The sequence below is a fragment of the Cibotium barometz genome, chromosome 27 (genome assembly GCF_041138505.1).
Source record: "Cibotium barometz isolate CiBa-2024 chromosome 27, ASM4113850v1, whole genome shotgun sequence".
NCBI lineage: Eukaryota > Viridiplantae > Streptophyta > Polypodiopsida > Cyatheales > Cibotiaceae > Cibotium > Cibotium barometz.
Window position 1 is genome coordinate 21,411,687 of NC_141072.1, and position 23,343 is coordinate 21,435,029.

The 23,343-nt window shown below is 42.5% G+C and overlaps 1 pseudogene; it reads right to left on the minus strand.

The window, feature by feature from the left end:
- The window catches only part of LOC147623174 (uncharacterized), a 36,151-nt pseudogene extending 14,938 nt beyond the window's left edge, over positions 1-21,213 (minus strand).
- Between the last annotated feature and the right edge of the window lie 2,130 nt (positions 21,214-23,343).

Here is a 23,343-nt window from a genome sequence, read left to right on the forward strand (position 1 = left end):
AAACAACCTGCCTTCTTTCTTGCCTTTAGCAATGACTCTACATCCATGTTTGAAATCTTGAATGAAGCAACCATGCTCGTTGAAACGAACCTGTAATCCCTGTTCCACGATTTGACCAATTGAGGCCAAGCTTTTTTGTGATAGAAGGCACATACAGTACATCTGACATAAATTTTGTTTGAGCATTGTGCATAACCAATGGTACACTTCCAACATGTGTAATGGCATGCTGAGTATCATCTCCTGTTTCCACATAGCCTTTCACATCCATAGGCTTCATATGCTCAAACCATTCACCATGACAAGTCATATGGTTTGATGCTCTAGAGTCCATATACCAAGTATCATCATTCTCAGCATTTGTCATCATAGATCCCACAACATGTTTATGGAAAACAAGTGATTTGCGCTGCCATCATTACTGCTTGATGCATAATTTCCACCATGTTGTGCATAATTTCCACCATAATGTCCACCACGTTGAGCTCTACCTCCTCTCAAATCATTCTGTTTGTGGAAACAATCTCTTGCCATATGACCAAATTTCCCACAGTAATGGCATTCCACATCTTGCATAGATGTTTGTTGGCCTTGCCAACATCCTCTACCACCACGAGGATTACCTCTGCCTCTTTGAGGTGTATATCCACGACCACCTCTGAGGTGTATATCCACGACCACCTCTAGCACCATATGAAGGCTGAAAATTCTATTGTGATGACCTGTCCTGCCATCCACGACCATTACCACGGCCACATGATGCGAATCTCCCCCTGCCTCTAAAGCCTCTTTGAGAATAGAAAGCTTGATTTCTGCCATTATCATCATGGCTAGTAGATGCATCCTGAAATGAATCACTGAGTTTGATTTCCTCAACAAGCAAGAGTGAAACCAACTCATCAAAGTCTGGTAAACCTGTACTCCGAACCGAGATGGATGTATCAAAAGATTTATATTCCTTGCCAAGACCACGCAAGGTAATATCCACCAAATCATCATCAGGCATGGGGGCATTTATTGTTGCCAATGCATCTGCAAACTTCTTTATTTCTTGCACATAATCATGTATGCTCCTTCTATTCCGCTTCACATTGTGTATCTGTTGTTGCAAACTGAGACTTGCGAGCACTCGTGTCTGTATCAAACAACTTCACCAATGTATCCCATGCATCCTTGGGATTCTCAGCATCATGTATATGTTCGGAGCATAGCATCCGAAATATGTATAGACAGATAATGCAACACTTTGAATGCTCTTTCTGACCATTGCTTATGAGCTATAACCTACTGCTGTGTAGGTTGTCGAGGTAGTTCCGGCTCTGGCTTAGCACCTGTAATGAGATTCCAAAAACCTTTTCCCTTCAGAAAACTTTTGATCCTGTACTTCCATGCCTGGAAGTTCCTCCTATCCAGCTTTTCACCAACAATCTATACTAGATTATCCGTCATATTGCTCAATGCAAATACACCTTTCACACAATTCCAAATCTATAAACGAGCCTTCCTCAGCTCAACCACACTCCAATGAGTGTTCCAGATACTCCAAAGTAGCCAACAATCTTCAATTTTGATGTAGAAAATCAATTGGTATGCATCCAAAATGAACTGGCTCATGTAGTCCGAGATACCCTAATTTGATGCGCTTTCCAAGGCTCCAAATTGCAATGTAGTGGTGCAATCAAGTATGGGTAACTTGCATTGACACCTAAACAACCTCAATGTTGAGTATCAACACCATTCGACATGTGTACATATCAATTTTGTAAAATCCCTTTCTCTGTTTTGGGAAAAACCAGAAAAACCAGTAGCAAATTTGCTCTAATTTCTTCAATCTTTGTCCAAATTGAGCAACCAAGCATTCATTAGCTTTGCAATGATGTCCACTAACTCCATGTAAGAGGAATTAGTCCAATTGTTTAAGACCAAAGAGTAATTGTTCGATTAAACTCACTCTGTTTCTCTTCAACCAGTAAATAGCCTTTTTAATCAGCTCATTCCCAGCTCAATTGATGATAATTCATCAATCCAATCATATGGCCTTCTTCTCAAGTGTGTGTAGAAACCAATTGCTAAGTCAATTTTGAAATATATCAAGCACAGGAGTTGAATTTGATCCTCCACTGAGTAAAATGGTGAAAAATACTCTGTTTCTGCAGTCCAGAATGCACCGCCTGCTCTTGAGGGTTTTGGGAGTGTTGGAGTTGCTAATTGATGAGGTAAACAAGTACCCAACACACCTAGGTATGTGTGCAACCAGTCAATGTTTTTATTTTTACCAAAAACATGCTCCAAATGCATCAAATTTTGACCTCCTTTTCTCTGTTTTGTGAGAGCTCAAAAACCAAAATTTTTCACTCATTCAAATGCATGTAAATTGCTCCAAAATCAGTTTAAGGCTTGCATAGGAGTTGCCAACACATTCCTCCTTGTCAGATACATGTGTCTTTTGCCAGATTTACATGTATTTCCACCATACATCAGTGCTTCCAAGCTTTAATGAAAATGTTGGAATTAGGGTCGCAGGAAAGCACACAAAGCTTGGAGAAGAAGAAGCAAGAATGCACACAACACAAAGTGTATTAGATTGTGTCAATGTACAAAGATAAGTTAGCCCTAGAAGGATGGGCGTATATACAAGCCGGGGGAAAAAACCTCCTAAAGAGGGAAAAAGTGCCTCGGCGGTCCTAAGTGTGTTCACACACATCACTACCTATATATATGGCAACAAATCCCCCCTGGGAGTGATGGTGTGAACGAGAGCTGGCACTCATGTATAGGGGAGTGCCATGCCTGAAGTAGATCAATCCACAAAGGGGAGCAAGCCCAAAGCTTTGCGGAAAGCTTCGAACTTCTCACGAGGAAGCGCCTTTGTGAAAAGATCGGCGAGGTTGTCCTGTGTTGGCACATAGGCCAAGCTGATCTCTCCTGCTGAGAGTCTCTCCCTGACATAGTGATAATGCACCTCAATGTGCTTTGTGCGAGCATGAAAAACTGGGTTTTTTGCAACTGCCAATGCGCTCTGACTGTCAGTGAAGATAGAGGTGGCAGACTCCTGCTCAACCAAGATATGCATGAGCTACCGAGCATGAAACAAAAACCACTTGTGGACACTCTTGTGTCATAGCAACCAGCCCAATCTGAGTCCGAAAAAGCATGTAAATCTGGCGGCAACAATCCCCCCTTGGGATAAAACAACCCAAGATGTATGGTGCCACTCAAGTAGCGAAAGATGCGTTTAACTGCCTTCCAATGCTGAGACCCTGGGCTATGCATAAACCTGCTCACCTGTGAGACTGTAAACTGAATGTCCGGCCTCGTAATGCATACATAAATGAGGCAACCAACAGCTGTCTGATAGAGTGTGACATCAAAGTGATCTCCAGCATCATGAAGACTCAACTTCAAACCTGTCTCCATTGGAGTAGCAATAGGCTTGCAATCTTCAAGGCCAAATCTCCGCAACAATGTCTCAATATACTTTGTCTGACACAAAGCAATACCTCCATCACACTGCTTAAATTGTATCCCCAAATAATGATGCAAATGCCCCAAATCTGACATTTCAAAAGAGGCATTCAAATCAGCCTTAAAATCAGCAATATGACTCTCATTTGGTCCTGTGAGCAGCATGTCATCGACATAGAGAGCAATGATTAGATGTACACTATCCACACGTTTAACATACAAAGTGCTTTCTGTTGGACTATTCTGAAACCCATGTGCAGCCAAATCTGCATGTATCTTTTCATACCAAGCTCGTGGAGCTTGCTTTAAACCATATAAAGCCTTTTTCAATTTGCACACTTTGTTTTCCTGCCCTCTTTGAACAAAACCACGAGGCTGTGATACATACACCTCCTCATGCAAATCTCCATTCAAGAACGCAGTCTTTATGTCCAACTGATGTACATTCCAACCATTATGAGCTGCCAATGCACAAATGCTACGAATGGTAGTCATACGACAAGTGGGAGCAAAGGTCTCATCAAAATCAATGCCCTTTTCTTGAGCATAACCCTTTGCAACAAGTCTAGCCTTATAGCGATCAACACTACCATCTGGCTTTTGTTTCAATTTAAAAACCCACTTACATCCAATGGCCTTTTTACCAATAGGTAAATCACACAAAGACCATGTACCATTCTTCATTATAGCATCATATTCACTTTGCATTGCAGCCAACCAATTTTCTGAATTTTGTGCCTCATCAAATGAAAGAGGTTCTTCCTCTTCACACATACTAGACACAGCCAAAGCATAACAATCTGATGCATAAGAGGCATGCTGAAAACCTGAACGAGTACGACTAGTAATAGGTGCATCAATCTTACTATCACGCAAGGTTTGCACCAGCCATTTAGGCATACCTCTAGCCTGCTCATTTTCAGCCCTATCCTCATGAATTACATCCTGTAAATCTGCATCAGAAATAGGCTGATCTATGATGTCGTTTGAAATCTGCATAGGCTGAATATTTGCCTCATTAGGACTTACATTTGAATTCCCACCTGTAAAGAGAGGCAACAACATATCAAATACATCTCGTGAGCTTACACCTGTCTCTTTGGTACATGATAACAAGGGCTGCACAGCATCTTCCACAAAAACAACATCTCGACTAATCAAGATACGCTTTGACTGCGGATGATACAATCTGTAACCCTTGCTCTCAGCACTATAACCAACAAAAATGCATTTGACAGCCTTATCATCCAATTTTCTGCATTGTTGCACAGGCACTAAAGCATAGGCCAAGCAACCAAAGACACGCAAGTGACCAATAGAAGGCTTCCTGCCATGCCAAGCTTCGTATGGAGTAATAGACTGCAAGGCCTTAGTGGGACACCTGTTGAGTACATATGCAGCACACATGATAGCCTCAAGCCAAAACACATGTGGCAAAGCTTGGCTCTTGACCATACATCGTGCCATCTCCATAAGTGACCTGTTCTTCCTCTCAGCAACACCATTTTGCTGAGAGGGGTATACGGCACTGTACATTGGTGTTTTATCCCACGACTAGCCAGAAATGCATCAAACTCTTTAGACATGTACTCCCCCCCTCGATCAGTACGGAGGGTGCCCACATTACAATTGGATACATTTTCAGCCATAAGAAAAAACTGTTTGAAGCACAAAAACACTTTGGACTTTGCCTTCAGTGGATATACCCATGCATGCCTTGAGTAATCATCAATGAAAGTCACGAAGTACAAGTGTTTACCAAATGACGGAGTTTGCATAGGCCCACATACATCACTATGTACAAGCTGCAATTTGCGAGTGGCCCGCACAGAACCATCCTTTGGAAACGCAGAACGCTGCATTTTGCCCAAAATACAGCCTTCACAAACATGTTTCAATGGTGCCTTAAGAGGGGGCAATGAAGCAACCATATCAAATTTCTGCAAACGCAGCAAACTAGCAAAGTTCAGATGACCAAAACGAGCATGCCATAGTTTTGCATCTGAAACTGCCTTTTCATGAGAAACTGCATTTGCTGAATCTTCCACACACTTGTCATAAGAATTGAGCCTATACAGCCCACGAAACAAGGTGCCAGATACAATAATCGTATCACCAGAAGTCAAATCATGAACAGTACATCTGTCATCCACAAATTTGATTACAAATCCAAGTCTAGCAAGTGCAGAGACAGACAATAGATTCTTCTTTATCCCTGGCACATACAAAGCATCTGAAAGTGTGAAAGCGCTGCCATTTGTAGCAGTAAGCATAATTTTACCAATGCCCTTCACTGGGTAAGAAGCATTATTGGCACATGTGACAGTATTCCCATTAGGGACAGCCTCAAGAGAAGTGAACATATCACGATGCGAGGTAATGTGCTTTGTAGCACCACTGTCAAAATACCAAACATGAGAGTCAACAGAAACTGCCAAACATGCATCATGTACAGATGGGTCATACTGGCAATACACGCTAAACGCCCATTCTGTATCCTGCACAACATTTGCAGAATCTGCATTTGTAGAAGCATCCGCTATTGTGGCTGCATTTGACTCTTTCTTCTTTGCCTCTTTAGCCTTTAGCTTAGGGCAATTCTTAATGACATGATCATTTGCCTTACAATAGTTGCACCTGGTCTTTTTCTTGCCTTTATCAAGAGCCTTCTCAGACTTATTGTTGCTACCTGTGGAAGGAGAAGAAGTTGCAGACCTACTAATAGGAGAAGAAACAGTGGAAGGGGCTGCCTTACCACTTCTTCTCTGTTGCTAGGCAGCAATAAATGCTTGATCAACTGCACGCTGCTTGGCCCTATTTTGCCTGGACTGCGCTTCTTGCAAGAGCTTGTTGACTAAAGTATCATACTTGACAGCATCAGGTCTGTCCTCATTAAGAAGTCTCCACGTGGAAGCAAAAGTTTGATATGTCTCAGGTAAAGCATCAAGAACAGTCTGCACAAGAGAATGATCAGGAATAATCTCACCTGTAGAAATCAACTGTTCTTTGAGATCTTTAATCTCAGCAAGAAAAACATTCATGTCATCATCTTCTTGCATAATCTTCAATTCTAGCTCTTTACGCAGGTAAGCGATTTTTGCCTTGTTACGACCTGCATACAAACCAGCTAGAATATCCCAAGCCTGTTTTGTTGTTTTAGCTGAACGAATATGTGGGGTGATGTTACGTTTGACAGAAAGTACAATCAAGGCATGAGCCTGCGCATCTTTACCATCCCAACGAGCTTGTTCAGCAGTGGGTAAAACAGCAGCAACAGTAGAGCTGCTAGAACCTGCAACATCCTCAACAGATCCTACATCCACAGAACCTGGACGTACATCTATACCCTGCACAATGTTCCACACTCCTTTTGCAACCAAAACATGCTGCATCATGTATGCCCAAAGTGGATAGTTGCTATCTCCATCCAGTTTGTCTTCAGCAGACAACATGCGAAATACATCATTGCTGTTATCAGCCATGGCCACTGACTGAAACTGATGCAAAAGCTGTCTGTAATGAAGCAAAGATTGAACAAAAAACAACTCGTGCTATGTAGCACGGTCCACAATAGAGTACGTATGCCTGTTTTGCAGAAAACTGCACTGTCGAAATTTCTGCAGAAAATGACGAAAACACCTGTGCAGAACTTGAAATGCAAAAACGGAGCCCGAAACGACCTCAGATGCAAATTCTGAGAACGCTAAGTCCTATGGGCTAATTTGCAGAGTATAGGGACCTGCAAGCGCTCGTGAAAACTCACCTCAATCGGAGAACGTGAGTCGGAGGGTGCTAGCGGTGTTGCCCTGGGAGCCGATGCCTGCTCTAATACCAATTGTTGGAATTAGGGTTGCAGGAAAGCACACAAAGCTTGGAGAAGAAGAAGCAAGAATGCACACAACACAAAGTGTATTAGATTGTGTCAATGTACAAAGATAAGTTAGCCCTAGAAGGATGGGCGTATATACAAGCCGGGGGAAAAAACCTCCTAAAGAGGGAAAAAGTGCCCCGGCGGTCCTAAGTGTGTTCACACACATCACTGCCTATATATATGGCAACAGAAAAGCTTCCAAAAAACTAGATTTTTTGTTTGCTTTGGGCAAATCTAATTTGCTTTGTTTCTATCTGAATCACCTGCAATCCACTCAAGGATGTTTAGAAGACCTTACCCAGGAGGCCAAGCTCTCAGATCTGATAGTAATCGGTGTGCTCCAAGCTTCACAGCATCAATGGCAAGCTTCACAGCTTCTTCTCCCTCTTCTCTCACTCACTCATAAACCCTAATAGATAGCACAAGGCTCTGATACCATGTTGAAAAATAGGTAGAGGGAGAGGAGACACACACACAGGAGCAAACCCTAATGTATATTGCAAACCCTAACCATAGAGGGAAGCCATCTCCCTTCTCACACAATGCATAAAACCATAATCCATAATACACACAACACACTATGAGTTGTGTCCACACACATCTAACCCTAGCTAATGTCCACACACTATGACCAGCTAGACGTGGTCATTTATGTCTCACACGTGTTCCTACCTAACATGCCAGCACATAGCATAGCTGGCTCACACTGACATCGAGCTTGGATCTCAACAAAGTTAGGATGAAGTCCTAAGTGATGTACTTCATGGATATATTATGAGAGTAGTCATTGTAATAGAATTAGGCCTCTTATGAGCCTAAAGTGCCCGGCCGGCCTTAGTTTAAGTGAGTGAACACTTATGGCCATGTATATAAGTGAATTTCTCTCATAATACAACAGACTCTCCCATTGTGTAATTGAGTCTTGCTCTTGCTAATCTCTCTCCATATTGCATGCTAGTGAGTGTGTGTGAGTGAAATGAGGTGAGAGGAGGGACAAGGACCATTAGTGCAATGCAGTGGTGTGATAATGCTCATGGGATACTCGGTGGAATTGCTTCTCAAGGAGTTGTAGAGCTTGGAGACCTCAAGGGTTACGAGCTCGGCCATTAGAAGATCCTCACACGAGAGTTGCGGTTCACCAGGTAATTTCTTTTTGGATCAAGGAGGGTTAGGGTGAGCCATAACATTTTTGAAGAAGAGTACTCCACAACACTATCCCCACAAAAGCCTATGCGAGTTCCTCAAAGAACTCCACCAATGCAACAAGTGTGGGTACCAAAAAAAGTGCTGCAAGCACAAGGATACTACCAAAGAAATACCAAACCTTGGTTCCCCAAGCACATCACAAGAAAAAAGCCTTAACACCAAGCACATCAGCCACCAAATTACAGTGTTCGTCAAAGATGGGTACTTGTGCATGTACTTCAACAACAAGGATACTATGATGGTAATTCCATCATATGGTTGCCAAATTCGAAAAACCTCACCACCGACTTCAACCCCAACAACTTCACCTAAATTTCAACAAGAATGGAGGCCCAAGCAACAACAAGCAAATCACTCAATCAAGCAACAATCAGCAGTCTTCCCTACTACTACCTTGACATCATTTCAACACAAATTCAAGAATCAATATAGAGACTTAGGAGCACATCAAGAATAAAATAACAATGCTCTTGTCACCCCTCAAGAAGTGAGAAATGAGTGCACAAGATGCTGTTTCTTGTAAATCATGACCTACATGACCCATAAAATAAATAAATAAAAACCCTCGAGGTCAAAACCTTCAACTTCACCAAATTAAGCCATATCATGCAATAGCCACTATATATTTGTTAAACGTATTGCTTACTATGCTTTTGGCTAAATTAATGTACCATGAGTACATATCCATACTAATGCACCGGAGAACATTTGCACCAAAGCCTCACCATCCACAACTTCCAGGTACATCTTTGGATGGGGGGACATGGTGGGCGAAAGCCTGGTCAATGGTACAACCCATCATCTGGAATTTTTCTTCAAATTACAAACCTCTCCAAATGACACCACAATCTTCACGACTCACTGATTTAAATCCCTAGTGAAGATCTCTATATTAGCCTCGGAAGTCGACCTAATTCTTTCAAGAGATTACCTGGTGAATTGCAACTATCGTTGAGGATCTTTCCAATGGCCAAGCTCGTAACCCTTAAGGTCTCCAAGCTCTACAACTCCTTGAGAAGCAATTCCACCCTGTCTCTCGCACGAGCATTGTCACATTACCCTATGGGTACTCGTCCCTCCTCTCACCTAACTTCACTCACACACACTCACTAGCATGCATTAGGGAGAGAGATTAGCAAGAGCAAGACTCAATTGCACAATGGGAGAGTATGCTGTATTATGAGAGAAATTCACTTATATACATGGCCATTAGTGTTCACACTCACTTAAACTATGGCCGACCGGATACTTTAGGCTCATAAGAGACCTAATACTATTACAATGACTACTCTCATAATATATCCATAAAGTACATCACTTAAAACTTCATCCTAACTTGCTACCACACGCTCTTGAAACAAGAATCGCCATAAATACTCTGTCACACCATTACGGGCGCCCGTCCGAGTTGTAGCTTTGGACACTATTGCTTCATATCTTGAATGTATGTTCCTTTGGTGTATCCACCGTGACTCCTTGATGTAAGATAATGGCGGTTAACATTCCCACCTTCTTCCTGATGTTGACGATCATGTCCTCTCATCATGAAATCGCGTTGAAGACCTTTGTGCGGGGAGAATGAACAAGATTTGTCGATGGCATTGATGTTGAGTGATGTTCAGTGGTTCTTTTTCCTCTAGAAGGAATAAGAAAAGCTAGTTAATGAATGAATAGGTTAGTGGTGTATTGGGAATTCCTAACGGGGGTGGGTTTTTTTTGCTAATGATTGCATTTTGATATTTGTGTGAGCCCCTTTTGTTTTTTGTTTTTTTTTTGGCTCACTTTGTTTTTGGCAATCATCGATAAGGTGACATGTGATTTTTGTTAGTGGGTACACTAAGAGATTTTTAATAATGGGAGAGGAGAGAGAAGGATCCGGAGAGGAACATAGACTTAATCATCAGAACGAGATGATGATTCTCAGTTCCTCATTTGATTCATTGAAGCGACATTCATCATTTGAAGTAAATGGCTTGTGATGATGTCCCTTTGTGTGACAGGATTCTTGTCAAATGTTGTTGAGTAGGACTTGATCCTGTCTTCTTATGCCCATGTGCTTTTTATGTTTTTATGCATATTTAGGTGCTCTTATAAAGCAGATTTACATGAAGTAGAAGAATTGAGTCATATAGACTCTTATTGAACTACTATGTGTGTTGAAGTAGCCACTTGTTGGTGAGGATTGAAAGAATTACGTTGACTTGCAAGGCTAATATAGAGATCTTCACTAGGGATTGAAAATCATTGAGTTATGAAGATTGTGGCATCGTTTGAAGAGGTTTGTAATTTGAAGGAAAATTCCAGGGAGGCGATGGGTTGTACCATTGACTAGGCTATCGCCCACCATGGCCCCCCCATCCAGAGATGTACCTGGAAGTTGTCGATGGTGGTGGTGAGGCTTTGGTGCAAATGTTCTCCAGTGCATGAGTATGGATATGTACTCATGGAGTAGCTGCTACATTAATTTAGCCAAAACAATAGTAAGCAATAAGCTTAATAATATATAGTGGCTATTGTGTGATATGGCTTAATCCGTGTGCTGAGGCTTAAATCATGAAAGTGCAGGTTCTTAAGCCATGAGATGGGACTCCTTGAATTGTAATTCCATGAGATGGAATTCCATGAATTTGCAGATTTTGACCCTCTTTTTATTTTATTTTATGGGTCATCTATGTCATGATTTGCAAGTAACAGCTTCTTATGCGCTCATTTTTTACTTCCAGAGAGGGAGAGCATTTTGTTATTCTATTATTGATATGCTCCTAACTCTTTGTATTGCTTCTTGAATTTGTTGTTGAAATGATGTTGAGGTAGTAGGGAAGACTCCTGATTATTTGCTTGAATAACAGACCAGCTCTTGTGTTGGTGCTGAGTAACAGACAAGCTCTTGTGTTGGTGCTGAGTAACAGACAAGCTCTTGTGTTGGTGCTGAATGTAGGAGAGTGGTTGAGGGATTTGCTTGCTATTTCTTGGGCATCCATTCTTGTCAAACTATAGGTGCAATTGTTGGGGTTGAAGTCGATGGTGAGGTTTTCTTCACATTGTTCGATTTTGGCAACCATATGATGGAATTACCATCATAGTATGCTTGTTGAAGTACATGCACAGGCACCCATCTGTGCGCTTTTGCCGCACGTGTCGGAGCTAGGGACTTGCCAAGCACCGTGTGCGAGCCAAGAATAGCTGTAAGCACACAACCAAGAAACCAACAAGCTCAAAACAAGGAGCAATGGTGTGTCACTCACCGCTAAGACCGCTGTCGTGAAGGATTCTCGTGCCGCGAGATGAAGAAGGAGTCACCACCGCTGCTCTGCTGCCTCGCCCGCCGCCGTGCCGCCACACAATGCTCTCCCTCTCTCGCTCTCTCTCACACACACACACGCTGGAGAAGGAGATGGAGAAGATGAAGCAAGAGCACTCCCTGTATTCAACACTTAGAGAATGAGAGGTTTTAGGTTACATTTGACTTTTATATGCGACCTGGCCGTTTACACATGGGCGCCCACACATGGAGGCCAATCCTAACCCTTATCTTGATGAAATTCGAGGTGCTCCTCTCATCGACGATCACCCAATTCCCTTACCCTTTACATGTGGTGCCGACAAGCCCGGCCCATGACTCAGAATATGTAAAATAATTATATGACGTAAAACGTAATACGTCTCAATGTCCACCATAGGTTAACATGCCCTCCTTCTTGATGTAGATTTAGTCCTCGGAAGCTATGGTATGGTAAGCTCGACAGGGTTTGTTGTGGTAGGCTGTATCTGCAAAATAGGGAAGTAGAGTGAAAGCATGCTTGGTCTTCAAAAGATATAGAGTGTATCAAAAATAAAATCAAGCATGTTAGACCACAATGGAAGTATGCCATGAGAATCTAGTTTAAGAGGTCACATTAAGGAGCTAGCGTAGCAAATTAACAAGAGTTTAAAATTATTGAAAGTAATTCAAGAGTTAGCAAGGTGTCAAAGGTTAATCAAGGTCTACAACTGGCCTAAGTCAAGGAAAATTACCAAGCTTAATAAATAAACAGATGACCACAATGTGTCTATTCTAAGAACAAGCTAATCCCAAGAGCCTAAGGACACACAAGAAATATCAGAGTCATAGGAGTCTTTTTCCTTTATTTATTTTATGTTGTGACAATTTTTACAAACAATTGCGACCTCCCTAAAGAAAAACTAGCATCGACCATAGTGCCATGTTTACCACAAGGCCTATTCTAGGAATCTACTAGCTCATCATAGGCAAGGCTACCCCCTACCAACCCAAGGCATCGGTCTGGAGTGGAATACTCCTCTCCTACCAAGTGTCAATAGGGCGATAGGTTGACATGAAAGCACATAACAGATATACATTGCCATTTTTTGTAGGCCTTTCTTTTTATTTTTAATTTATCTCTTTGGATTTTTGCTCCCAAATTATCATGCATTCTGACATCCTTTGACAAAGGGATAGAAGCTATGTTTAGAGGTCAACACCCCACCACAGCCAAGTTGTTTAAGCATTAAGATGGTTTTAACCCTAGACCTAAGACAACCATATTCCAAGGTTAACTAAAGACATCATGCATTCCCAAGAATTTCTAAAATAAGGTTAAACTCAATTAATGATTTACACTAACACCTTAGGCAACTTCAAAAACTAAGTAGTGCTTGACAAATTCCATGTAGTCATGCATTATAGTTCATGCAATTAATTGAATAGTAAAAATGAAAGAGAGTGGGCATGGAAGAATTACACCTTTATTTTGGAGATCTCCTTGATTCAATGAGAAATACCCGCAATTTGATGTAGATATCCATGTATGAACATTGCGGCAGTCCCAGGACTATGAAAGCGAACCCACCTCAAAATTTTTAACCTGTACAATTAACTAACAAGCACTATACCTCAAGAGGCACATCAGTGGGAAAAAATAAGGACTCGTTTGTTGAGATATCGAGCTTGTCTAGTGAGGCGGTGGACACTGATGACCCGCCTGGGGGATAGGCCCCACACTTACACCACTGGCATGGTTGGTGAGATCTTGGGTGATATGCGGCCAGTGGGATGACAGGCTGTGTGACAGCCATTCTAGAGACTGGCATAGTTATAGCGCTAGCTCATTTAGTCGGGTTCACACTATAGAGAACCCGTGTATGTATTGGTTGAGTACCTTTCATATTATTGTGTACTCTTATCTTGTATATGGAGTGTTGAGTGTTGAGTAGAGAAGAAGAAGATTTTCAGCCTCTCACCTTGTGTGTTCTCTATTAGGGTTTTGTGAGTGTGTGTGTGTGCTTGCAAGAGCTCAAGCTCCCTTCCCCCCTGCATCTTTTCATGGTATCAGAGCCTGGTTCGTGCTAAGGGCTGAGCTGCAAGCAAGAGAACCACAGGAAGCGGTACGAGGGTAAGAGCTTCAACTACTCTTCCCTATTGTGTTGGTGACTACACCCTTGTCGGGAGCGCTACGAGAGGCACCGGCAAACGGTCTCTGATTGAGAAGCTTTCTTCGCGGGAGTAAAGCTATAGGGCAACTATACAGTCCTATCAGACTATGATTTTCGGGTCGAAAACGCATTTCGGGCGCGTCTGGACCTCCGTTTTTCAAAAAGCAAGCGATTTCGAGCACTGCGGGTAAGTCATCAATTCTCTGTAGAACTCTGTTTTAAGAACTGCAAGAAGACAGATTGACTGTACAGACACTGTGGGTGCTGCAAAGAGCTCTACAGTTTCCATTGGGTGTATGTATGCACATTGAAGTCACTGGTTGTGACATTTGAGAGTACTACAGTACCGCTGTGCAGAAAATACAACAGTTTGTGTAGAAAAACCAGAGTGCAGTTTCTGGTAAAATTGTGTGTTTGGCAAGATGTCTAATGATGGCATAACACAGATTGTGGCTGAGAAGCTGGATAAGAATAACTTGCATGCTTGGAGGTTCAGGTTGACGAATTTCCTGATGGGAAAAGGCTATTGGGACTACATAGAAGGTGAGCATGAAGAGGCACCGGAGATACCGGATATAAATCCGACTGCTGCAGATGTGAAAGAGTTTAAAGACTGGAACCAAGGAGCCAGGAAGGTTATGTATTGGCTCTCCATTAGTATACAGGACACCATGATTGGGCACATTCAGGATGCCAAGTCCCCCAAAGCTCTATGAAAGAAATACCAAGGCACGTAAGATACAGTTGAAGAATGAACTTCATACTATGGAGAAAAAGAGCATGTCTGTGAATGACTATGCGTTGAAGATAAAGGGTATTGTGGAATCCCTTGCATCTATTGGTGTGTCAGTAGATGATGATGACAAGGTGGAAGTCTGTCTACGTGGTCTTGGGCCACAATACAAGGCATTTAAGACGTCTATTCAGACTCGGGAAAATATTCCCAACTTTACAGATTTGGTGTCTATGCTGATTATCGAAGAGAAGAACTTGGGTGAAGACCAACAGTCTTCACAAAGCAAAAACAGTTCAGAGCAACAGGCCTTCTACACGAGTTCAGGAAGAGGACGAGGTAGAGGAGGCCGTAAACGCGGTCAAGGAGGTGGCCGAACAGGTAATCAGAATTATGGCTAGCAGCAGCAGCAACAACAACAGTCCCAGAATCAACAACAACAACAACAACACGCAGGTGGAAGAGGCAAATTCAGAGGTAGGGGGAGTCAAAGAGGCCGTGGAAATTGGCAAAGGCAATATAATGATGCACGTGAATGCTATTATTGTGGTAAGCCTGGACATGTGCAGTTAGAATGTTATAAGAAGCAGGCTGACATGCAAAATGGGAAAGTGCAGCAAAACAATTATGCATCCTCAAGCAGAAATAATGAGGATAATGAAAGGTTGTTTGTTATGCAGCATGTTGTGAATGCCATGTCTGAAAATGTTGATGCAGCACAAAAAGATAATATATGGTATGTGGATTCAGGCGCTTCGAACCACATGACGAGTCATGGGGAGTGATTCAAGGAGATGAAAAACCCGGAAAGACCAGGTTTTGTGGAAACAGGGGATGACACTGCTCATCCAATTGCCCACGTTGGAGATGTGCCATTGTCTATGTAGCAGGATGGCAAAGTGAAGTACCTTGCAGATGTACTTCATGTACCGAACATAACAAAGAATCTGGTTTCAGTTGGCCAGATGATTGAGCAGGGTTTGCAGGTTCGGTTTAACCCTGATGGGTGTTATGTTGAAGATTTCAAAGACAAGTGCAGGTTGGTTGCAAAAGGCAACAAAGTGGGCAGAATGTTTACGTTGAATGTAGACATGCCTGAAATGAGTGCTGCGATGTTTGCAAATGGTTCAGGAATTGTTGCAGACACAGACATATGGCATAAAAGAATTGGACATGTAAATGTGCAGAGATTGAAGTCTATGCAGACAAAAGGAATTGTGACAGGGCTGCCAAAATTTAAAGTAGAAGGTATGCAAAAAATATGTGAAGCATGCCAATTTGGGAAGCAAACAAAGCATGTGTTTCCACGTAACAGATATGTGAGTAGAAATGCACTAGATGTAGTGCATTCAGATGTATGGGGTCCTACAAAGACCGTGTCTATGGGAGGCTGCAGGTACTATGTCACTTTCATTGATGACCACACAAGGAAAGTGTGGGTATATTTCATGAAGGAGAAGAGTGAGGTGTTCACTCACTTTCAGAATTTTAGAGTTTTGGTTGAAAAGCAAACAGGGAAATATGTAAAGTTCCTAAGGTCAGATGGAGGGGGAGAATACTTCTCCAATGAGTTCTCTGAATTTTTGAAGAAGAATGGTATTCGGAGATAGTTCACATGCAGATACAGTCCGCAAATGGAGTTGCTGAGCGGAAAAACAGGCACATTGCTGAGATTGCGCGAGCATTGATGGAAGAGAAGAATATGCCGCATTGCTATTGGGCTGAGGCTATTTCTACAGCAATATACATCATGAACAGGACTCCAACTGCTGCCATACATGATGTAACTCCAGAGGAGAGGTTTACTGGCAGAAAACCAGATTTGTCTCATCTGAAAGTCTTTGGATGCATTGCATATGTGCATGTGCCAGATGAGCTGAGAACTAAGCTAGATCCGAAAGCTGAAAAATGTGTGTTTATTGGATACTCCCTTGAGCAAAAGGGATACAGGTGTTATAACCCTGCTACACGTGAGTTGAGGGTAAGCAGGGATGTTGTCTTTGATGAGATGAGCAGCTGGTATGCTGCTGAAAAAGAAGCTGTTGGGGCTGATGTGAGTGGAAGTGTGGTTGCACAGAATGCAGGTCAGCAATCACAGTCTTTGAGTGGACCAGGAGAGTCCTCATCTAGTGGGTCTATTGATAGACCATGGAGTGGCAGGCTGCGTCATAATACCAGTCCTGCAAATGTGATTACTACATCACGTAAAGGAAAAGAGAAAGTGGTTGAGCCCCTTGGTACGCCTGACATTTCTGCAGGGCATTCTCATGTTGATGGAGAGTCTAGTGGCTCAGATATGAGCCTTGATGAGGAGCTTGGGATCCCAGCTATGAGAACACCTGGTGTAAAGAAGGCTATGGAAGCCATGAATGAGAAGCTGCGAAGATCTGGGAGAGTGAAAAATCCTGTGCAGAGATTTACCCATGATGGTTATGTGGCACATCACTATGCATATATGGCAAAGGTTGTGCAGGTTGTTGAGCCCACATGCATTGATGAGGCTGTTGGAAATGTGTATTGGGAGAAAGCCATGGATGAGGAGATGGATGCACTATATGGAAATGAAACTTGGGATTTAGTGCAATTTCCTGAAGGCAAGAAAGCCATTGGATGCAAGTGGGTGTACAAAGTTAAACATAACAGTGATGGAAGCATAAACAGGTGCAAGGCTAGATTGGTAGCCAAAGGATATACGCAGACATATGGGATTGATTATGAGGAAACTTTCAGCCCAGTTGCCAAGATGGCAACAGTGAGAGTTTTGATAGCAATGGCTGCGTCAAAGCAATGGTCTTTACATCAGATGGATGTAAAGAATGCATTCTTGCATGGGGATTTGCAAGAAGAGGTGTATATGTTACAGCCACCTGGTTATGAGGATGAGGGTCACCCTGAGCATGTTTGTAGGTTGAAGAAAGCCTTGTATGGCTTAAAGCAAGCACCAAGAGCATGGTCTGACAAGATTTCTGAATATCTTGTCACTATTGGCTTTCATGTAGCCAATGCAGATTTCTTGCTGTATGTGAGACATGGTGATAGAGGAGTTGTGCTTGTTGTTATCTATGTAGATGACTTGATCATTACGGGGGACCATGATGCAGAGATCTTTGATGTAAAGATCTTGCTAAGACAGAAGTTTGAGATGAAGGATCTGGGGGAGCTCAAATATTTCTTAGGCATTGAGGTGATTAGGTCACCACATGGTATTGGATTACTGCAGAGACAGTATGGCTTGGACATGTTGTCCAAGTATGGTATGACAGGTTCTGTGCCATTGGATCAGAATGGCAAGTTGAGTGCAGATTCAGGAGAGATCTTGGAGGATCCTACTATGTATAGGCGCATAGTAGGAAGTTTGATCTACATGACGATCACCAGACCAGATTTGAGCTATGTTGTTGGGTTGGTGAGTCACCACACTAATATTGAGGATCAAGGTAAGAGGATGTTGTAGAGTCCTGGCTGTAGCCCTAAGGCTAAGCCTCTATCTGCATCATCCAAATAAATAAAATCAGCCTCAGTAGTGCCATGAGTCTCATCCATCCATTCATCGTCGTCAGATATATCTTCTTCGTCCTCCCATCCACATAGACTCGTCAAGAATGTAACTATGCGAGGATAGTCATCCTGTGGAAAAGTAAAGACTTGGGCTATCCGGGATACGTCTTCTACGGAGTAGGGGTTAGTCGTGTGGTCAATAGGCGAATTAGCCATTCTAATTCCTCAACATTTCTTTCACTGGCTAGTACATCTATATGACCCAATTCCGTTTTAATTATAGGATAGCACATGTGAAATATCTGAGAAAGGTACAGATGATACCTCTCACCAAAGATGGGAGTGGATGAAGTGTGTGATGCTTGTGCATCTGCCATATCTGCAAACACAGATATAGCATCAGTAGCACATAAAGCGTTGGACTCCCTTATAGTTGGTGAGTGGGGGCAATTCCAGAATGACCTTGATTTTACTTTCGTCAGTGGAAATCCCATTTTTGGACACTATATGCCCTAGAATAACTCTGTGTTTAACCCAGAATTGGCATTTAAAAGGATTCAATGAGATGCGATATAATATACACCTTTCAAATACTTTTCGTAAACACATCAAGTGCTCGTCCCAAGAGGAATGAACACAAAGATCATCTAAGAAGGCCTCACAAAAGTCCCTTACATATTCCTCAAAGGCAATCGTTGGAATGTTGCAGGTGCATTGGTTAAGCCAAAGGCCATGACGCGAAAGGCAAACACTCCAAACTCTATTATAAAAGTTGTTTTAGCTTGGTCCTCTACTGCAATTGTGATCTGATTATAACCAAAGTACCCATCTAAAAAGCTATAAGCCTCCTTGCCTGCAACTCTTTTAAGCACATGTTCCGAATACGGCAAGGGGTAATGATCTCTTCTGGTGGCTGCATTAACCTTTTTGAGATCAACACACACTCCGAGTTTCCCATTCTTCTTTGGTACAATGACTATCGGAGAAACCCATTCTGAGTGCTCAATAGGGTATATGAATCCACATTTTATAAGCTTTTGAATTTCCTCTTGTACAATCTTTGCATACTTAGGATTCATTGGGTAGGGACGTTGCTGGACTGGTTTAGCAGTGCTAATCATTGGAATGGTGTGTTGCACCATAGAGGGTGGAACACCCTTCATATCATGGTATGTCCAAGAAAATATGTCCAAGAAAATATGTCCTTGAATTCTTTAAGAAGCATCTTAAGTGTAGCCTCTTCCGTCTTGGTGAGGTCTTGAGAGCAATAAAAACTGGTTTAGACTCCTCACGTGGATCTGCTAGTTCTATCTCCCTAACTATCGCCGGGCCATCATAGACATCGCTACTCCCATTGGTAGGCATTTGTTGGGATTTTGTGTAGACGACTTTTACGTTCCCCCGTGGTAAAAGATTTGAAATGCTCGGGTGCAGGGTGTAAGTCTACCGGTTCTTGTTGTGCCATGCTTTTTTCTTTAAATTTCGCTTCTTTTTGTTGCTGAGCTAACTCTCAGTTTTCACGCCTTCTCGCAGTACGACTTAGTTTCGGCTTCTCTTCGATTTCTAATTGGGTGATTGCATGAGGTTGCAGACTACACCACATGACACTTTAGAGGTATTCTCCCCAATTATCCACTAACTTCCAATGAGCATCATATGCTCCTACATAACTAAGCCATTCTGCAGTGGATCTCTCTTTGTTTATTCTAGCTCGTACATTAGCTCGATAGCATTGTTGCTTATGTCTCGTCTTCTTCTTACCTAGTTTCTGATTTTTGTTTATATTAGATTCAGACTCACTTGATTGATCTTCACTTGTGTCCCCCTCACTTGGGTGATTATTCAATTCATACCCCCTATTAGGCTCAGAATCAATTTCTTCTTGAGATTCAGACCGGAGTCGCATTGGTCAGAGTCTTCGCTACTTTTAGTGTCAAGGGAGTTTGCCACTTTCTTGCCATCAAAAGTCAAGTGCATAACACCCATCATGTTTACTGGCACTAATGGTGGCATATCTTGCCCCTCAGGTGTTACCCAACTTGTGCCTCTATTTCCCCATGTGTCTATGGTTGTCGCTAGGTGGTGTACCCAATCTAGGTTATTTGACTCAGTCATGCCCGGCAGGACATCCATACAAGGAGAATCTTTCCCATCATCGGTCTCTTTTTTGCATGTATAGCAATACTTTAATGGGGCTGAGTGAATAGTGGTATCCGATCGATTATCGACGATGATAACCTTGCTTCCTAAAGGATGCGCGCGACCATTCTCAAGATCAACTCAAATGACAGAGTCCTGGAATTGTAAGTAGACATGGTTTTTTGACCAGTCATGCACCATTTTTGCTTCCCTCATGAAGGGACGTCCTAAGATCATTTGATATGACATAGGATGCTTAGAGAAATCCATTACAATGAAGGTATGCCTTACCTTGTATCCCAGAACCTTGATCTTAAGGTCCCTTAGCATTCCAATAGGTTTAGCTATAGTTCCGTTTGCCATCTTAACCACTATGTTTTTGACTTCTAGGTGAGGTCTTCCCATAGATTCCCAGCAGTTTTTAGTCACAATGCTCATTCCAGCACCACCATCAAGGATTCCCTTTAGAGTTAATCCCTTGGTAGTAATGGGGAGGGTTTCATTAGATTCGTCACCTTCAAAGTACTTGTTAACAGGTATTTCAACCGATCGAGTCATCATCTAGGTTGGGCTGTAGATCCAACTATTCCTCCACATCTTGAAGCATGTCGGGTCTATCCATATTTGCAAATTGTGGTGGTAACCCCGCCTTCAGTTCTCCATTGAAAAATGCCCGAAGAGCTAAGAATAGCTCAAGATCTCCGTATAACTTGGATATGATTGTGGTTCTGATTTCAGAAGACATGAAATCCATTAGTTTGGACACATTCAACGGTACTTTTCAAGATATCAGCCCCTGACTAGGGATTGGTGAAGATGGAATCACTTCCTCTTCGATGGGGTTGGGCATTCCCTCACTAAACATTCTTTCAAGCAAGAAGGGTGTCTGCCCACTTCCTAATGTCCTATCCTCACTTTCTTCCCGAATGATACTAGGTATAGCTAACGGTTTATGGCTCCTGTGAGGCTGAACTTGTGTATGAAACACTGTGTCTGGAATCTTGATTTTTCTAGGTTCTGGCTTCAGTTCTCTTTGTGTTTCTTCCACCAAACCCCTTAAGTGTTGCACTTGTTCAATCTCCTCTACTGGGTTTGGGTAGGTCCCAATCTTTTTCTTAAGGGTTTTTGGCCCACGTGGCTTGTCTTTGAGAGTCTCAGTCAGTCTGGGTAGCCAGAGAGGGCATTATCTGACTTGGTTGTGGGGCAAGAGGAGTTTCCTTGTGTTTCTCCCAATTTATGTCTTTGCTTGATTCTCAGTCATTGCGCTCCTGAGTGGGTTCCTCCCTTAAAGTAGTGGATTTGGTCCCCATGGTTTCTATTGAATCAGAATCATCTTCAGGATCATTCATATAGACAGGGTCGTCTCCTGTCCCTATATTAGTCTTTGAACTAGGTTTGGAGCTTGTGGCATTAAGCAAGCATTGACTGTGTGACTACATTTGTGGGTACAACAGTTGTGGTTCCTAGTGCCTCATTGGTGACCTCAACCAAATTCAATGGCGTAATCTTGGGTGCACTTGGATTATGTGGACATTGAGCAATAAAATGATCTATGTCACAATGATTACATGTAAGTACCGGAATTCCCAACGTGCTCCCTTGATTTGGTTGCATTTGAGTAGCGATTTTCTGTAGCCTATTAGGGCACTCCGCTACATGATGCGGTCCACCACAATCATAGCATTGAAGAGGTGGTCTCTTGGTAAAGGTATTAAGGATTTGTCCTCTTGTGGCGAGAGCAACTGCTTGATATACAGGCTTGACTTGCCCAAAATGATCCTCCATGTAATACTGGGGAGTCATTTCAAACGTATTGATCCCATATGGAACAGTGGGGTTTATATCCTCTTCATAATCCCCACACACACTATGTGACTCACAACCCATCTGGTTTATAGGGGTAACCCTCGGCGGATGTGGAGGTTGTGGTCCTAGCACTCGTGGTGGTAACGGCACAGACTAGACTAAATTTGGGTTCCTTGGAACTATCTGTTGTGACGGTTTCTCGACACGTGGTGCATGCATCAGTGCGGGTACTTGAGGTGTGTTTGACCAGGTTAGTGGTGCCTGATTTGCTAACATTCGCTTAAGTACTAGGCAATCCTTAGATTGATGGCCATACTTACCACATGTAATGCAAGTCCCATTGAATTTAACTCTAAAGGTGGGACATTCACTTGTGCTATGTGGTCCTAAGCAAACCGAACACCATTGTTTCTCTCTTCTTGGGTACATATGGCTATTTTGAGGAGCTCGATTACCCCTAAAGTATTCTTAGAGAGCCTTAGTAAGGTCAGCTATAGACATTTTGGATATCTTGGGCTCATTGGCAATAGGTTTTACAGTCATTGGCTCGTGCCCAGATACTTGCAAACTGACTGTCTTTGTCTCCGAAGACACCTTTTTACCTGCAATCATCAAGTTGTCTTCTAACTGGATTGCCTGCTTCCCACGTCGTAAGACCTCTAATTACTAGGCTATTGTATATGTCCTCGTGGCGCAATCCTCAGATGAATCTATCAAGAAGTTGGTTGTTATTGAAGCGCTCATCGGGAATACAGTGAGAATTCAGATGCTTTAGTCGACTAATAAAGTCTCTCACTGACTCTCCTTCCTCGCGTTCAGCTTTTTGGAGTTGAGATGCTACACCCCAACGCACACCCTCACGTATGTATTCTTTCAAGAACAATCTCTTGAGAGTGGGATAGTGAGTATGCTCTTCAACCCTTAAAGTTCGATACTAATCTCCGGCTTTTCCACTCAAGGTTAAGCCTAAGGCTTTACACTTACGTAGCTCATTGTGCTCTTCCAAGGAATCACACACGTGTTCAAAAACTTATGTAGCTCATTGTGCTCTTCCAAGGAATCATACACGTGTTCAAAAACTTCAATGTGCTTCCTAACATCTTCATTACCACTGAAGTTCTAAGTGAGCTTGGCAACTTGTATCGCCTTGCTTTTCTAGGCTCTCTCTCAGGTATGCCATGCATGTTTTTTG